Genomic DNA, 4,600 nt, shown 5'->3' on the forward strand with positions numbered 1-4,600 from the left:
CCTCTCTCTCTATATATATATATATGTGTGTGTGTGTGTGTATATATATATATATATATACTTACAGATTGGTGACGCTGCGTTCGGTCATGTAAAAACAAATAGTAAATGAGTATATGCATATATGCGTACAGGTATGTGCATACCGACATCCACCTGTATGTATAGGTGCATATCTGGGTACAGGGCATTGCAAACAAAATGTACACGAGAAAACACACAAGCCACATAGAGAACATTCTCCTTCATCAGCTACCCCCGTTTTAACACCGGCGTTTCGAAGAGCTGGGTAGGACGCATCGTTAAAACGGCTCTTCCCATTGAAATTGAAAGCAGAACTACAGCAGAACTACAGGCACCACCAGAGAAATTGTAAAAGAAACCGTTTTTTCTTCTTTCTCCTCACCTTTTTGTCTTTCTTTTCCACTTTTTTTTGATAAAAACTCAGTGTGACTGAACTTTCAGTAATGTACATTTGTTATAGTTTTTGCCGTACATTTACGTTGATATCACTATTTATCTCTAGGAAAGTCATTGAAATTTCTGTGGACATTTGAACGTTTGATGGTTTAAACATGTTTGTCCAATTTTTACTTTGTAACTTTCAACTCTTCCGAAACCTCTTTCATATATATATGTGTGTGTGTGTGTGTGTGTGTGTGTGTGTGTGTGTGTGTGTGTGTGTGTGTGTGTAGCAGTGATCAAAAAATTGTCAAAACTAGTTTGGTGTGTGAATAAATCTATTCAAAAATGACTACATGTTTTTTAGATTCAGATGCATTTTCAAACCTCAAAACAAATCCTTCTGTGTGTGTGTGTGTGTGTGTGTGTGCATGTGTATAAGTATTACTAATGTCACATACTTGTATATAATATGTATATATCTATGTGTGTATGGCCTTTGTGTCTGTGTTTCTTCCCCATGACGGCTAGACAACCGGTGTTAGTGTGTTTATGTTCATGTTACTTAGTGGTTCAGCAAAAGAGATTGATAAAACAAGTACCTGGCTTAACAAAAAGAAAAATAGTACTTCGGTCAATTCATTCAATTAAAAATTCTTCAAGGCAGTGCCCCAGCATGGCTGCAGTCTAATGACTGAAACAAGTAAAAGACAAAAAATTAAATCAGAGACGAGTTGATGGTGATGACGATGACGATGATATGGTGGGTTTCTTCCAGTTTCCCCTTTACCAAATTTTACTTGCAGAGCATTTGGGGAGCTCATAACTATTAGTGAAGACACAAGCTAATCGTGTTCCATCGTAGGAATAATCACTGAACTGTGTGGTTCCAAAGCAAATTTATTAGCTACGTAGTGATGTTGTGATCTATTATCTTGTAGATTACAATCAAATGTTATTATTAAAAAAGATACAAGTAACTTCAAATGTATCAAGTCACTTAACCATCTTCTCTTTGGCAAACAAAATAATACTTTGTTTGATTCCAAAACTTGATATTAATCTAGTTTTAGAGAGGTGTATACATCAAATGCTCAAGTCACAAATTATTTATCATAGCTGACATCATGGGAAAAAAAAAAAGATATGTTTACTGCTAATAGTGTTTATGGTATCTGCAATTGTGTTGTATTGATGTGAGACAAGTGCATACATAAAAAGCAAAAATATTTTGAGATGGAATCATTGATGTTTGAGATGAGATGTTTTAGTAGAATTCTTGGCATTATCTAGAGCAAGTACTGGACCCACCAGCCAATCAGTCAGTTACTCATAGAAGAACTTAGTGCTTTGGCTGGGAAGGAAGAAAGACTTGCAGAAGCGACAAGAGGAAGTAACATATAAGATAGCTCTATTTCAAACGTTGGGCGATATGCCATGCTTGAGAAAACCTGTCTAACCAAGTGAAATCATAGTTGTTGCTGATGCCAGTGTCACTTAAAAGGCACTCTTTAAATGTTGACCCTCACGGAGGTAGTGATTAGGGACCAAGAACTTTGGTGATATACCGTGCTTGAAAAGACCCTTTAAGTTGCGATCATAGGTGTGGCCAATGCCAGCGTTACGTAACTGGCACCCATGCTAGTGACATGTAAAAAGCACCCACTATCCTCTTGGAGTGTTTGGTGTTAGGAAGGGCATCCAGCTGTAGAGACCATGCTCATTTAGATTGGAACCTTGTGCAGCTCCCCATCTTACCAGTTTTCAATCAAACAGTCCAACCCATGCCAGCATGGAAAACAGACTTAAAATGATGATGATGATGATGATGAATACATCAGTAAAATGCCAGAGTTATGGTTCTGAGTTCAGTCCCACTGCATGGCGCCTTGGGCAAGTGTCTTCTACTATAGCCTTAGGCTGACCAAAGTCTTATGAGTGGATTTGGTAGATGGAAACTAAAAGAAGCCTGTTGTATATACATATGTGTGTGTGTTCATGTTTGTCCCCTCCACCGTTGCTCAACAATCGGTGTTGGTGTGTTTAAGTCCCCGAAACTTAGCAGTTTCACAAAAGAAACCAATAGAAAAAGTACTAGGCTTACAAATAATAAGTCCTGGGGCTGATTTGTTCGACTGAGGCAGTGCTTCAGCATGGCCAGTCAAACGACTGAAACGACTAAAAGAATAAAAGTATAAACACACATGGTGGGGGTAGTGGTAGCAATGTTAGTTGTGGTGGTGGTAGTGACAGCAGTAGTAGTATTTGTAATGATGGTATGATAGCAGCAGTAAGGCAAGGTGCTGTTGCAGCTTGTGGAAATGTTGTGAGGAGAGAAAAGAACAGAGAATCGAAGAAAGAGAGGGGAGAAAGAAAGAAAGAAAGAAAGAAAGAAAGAAAGGGTGGAAGCTGGGAAGATGGATGTAGGCAGATAGGTAGAGAGGTAGTGAGGAGGGCTGACATGAAATTGTTAATTAACAATTAACTGCTGCAAGAAATGCATAATTAATGTATGATTAAGTGACATGCTTCATAAACAGAATTGCCAATAGCATTGGCATTGTAGACAAGGTCCTGGGTCTGTGATGTGACCAGGGGTTTGGCATGATGTCAGACAATGGGTGTGGCACTGTGCCATGTTTTGTTATTCTGTTCTTTACCAAGAAGACAACACACTGCCCAGTCCAGGAATCGAACTCACTATCTGATGATTGTGAACCTGGCACTCTAACCACTGGGCCATGTGCCTTTGTAGAAATGAGTTGCAACATCTCTAGTGCTAAGCTGTATCAGTCTTTGCCTTACCGTTGGATAACATCGGTGACATGGAGAAGGGGAGGCTGGTAGGCATGGGCAATTGCTGGTCTTTCACAAAAACAACTTTGTCCGGACTTGTGTCTGGGAGGGTAACTTTTTAGGTGCAATCCCATGGTCATTCATGACCAAGGGTCTTTACTTATTTATCAAATCCATAGGTACTGAGTTCAAAATCCACTGCAGGTATCTGGTTTTTCTCGTGCCTAGCTGTATTTAAGAAGACCCATCCTCCACAGTAGAAGTAGAAGCACCAACAAAATTCTTAAGAGTGACCCCCAATCCAAATTCAAATTCGGGAAAATCACCTGCCGAGTTGATGTTGTGTAAAGAATAAAATCGCTTTTTGATAAGTTATTGCCAGAGAAAAAAGGATGTAAAGGAAATATGAAAGATATGACGAAATATTTTGAAGTAGGAGTAAAGTGCATTTTAAAACCTACAAAAAAATGGTAAAGAAGGCTGGGAGGATGACCTTGTAACCAAAAAAACTAGGAAGTATGATGTATCTAATTAAAGGATCATGTTGGGAACATGAGACACATAAATCAGCTAAAAAGGAGACATACCAAAGAACAGAGAGAAATTCCTATGGAAGTATTTTTTTAATGTATTTGATGTCCCAACACCGAAAGTAATGCAGTCCCATAGAACCAGCATGAAAAAAACGGAAGCAGACCGGACACCTTGAGATAAGGCCCAAGTGAAAAAGATACTAAAAAGTTATAATAAAATTTCTTTATTCCTTTGAAACTCAAAATCTCAAAAGGTGAGATGTTGTATGAGAGTACGACACTCTCAGATGAGAATAGACGAGACCGCTATATATAAATAGTAGCGGTCGGATGTAGTCAGTAGTTTGTAGTTTGGTCTTTGAAGTCCAGGTAACAGTTTACAGTTCGAGTTAGTGTGTTGGAAATATTGATTGTTGGTTCGTTACATCTTTGTTATTGTCACTGTTTCTATTTTGTATTGTTATAACACTGTTACAGTATATTCTATATCTATTGTTGATGATATCAACCATACTGCGATATTGGAAGTGTAAGGATATAACAAGCACCCAGCACACTCAGTAAACTGGTTGGCAGAGACCAGACCAAATCAGACTGGAACTTGGTGCAGCACTCCTGCTTGTCAACTCTGGTCAAACTGTCCAACCCATGCCAGCATGGAAAACAGACGTTAAAGGATGATGATGATGGATCAGGTGTTGAATCATGATGATTCAAAATGATGATGAATCATGTTTAATACACATACACTGTGTGGCATTGAACATAGCTCCAGACGGACTACTGTGAGCATAGCTCCAGGCTGACCAAAGCCTTGTGAATGAATTTGGTAGATAGAAACTGAAAGAAACCCACTGGATATATGTATA

At 38.7% G+C, this 4,600-nt stretch overlaps 1 protein-coding gene across 1 annotated transcript in view; it reads left to right on the plus strand.

Moving 5' to 3' along the window:
- LOC106878832 (integrator complex subunit 13) overlaps positions 1–4,600 on the plus strand; it is a 596,471-nt gene that overhangs the window by 580,822 nt on the left and 11,049 nt on the right. The window lies entirely within an intron of this gene.

Source organism: Octopus bimaculoides, chromosome 24 (genome assembly GCF_001194135.2).
Source record: "Octopus bimaculoides isolate UCB-OBI-ISO-001 chromosome 24, ASM119413v2, whole genome shotgun sequence".
NCBI classification, from domain to species: Eukaryota; Metazoa; Mollusca; class Cephalopoda; order Octopoda; family Octopodidae; genus Octopus; species Octopus bimaculoides.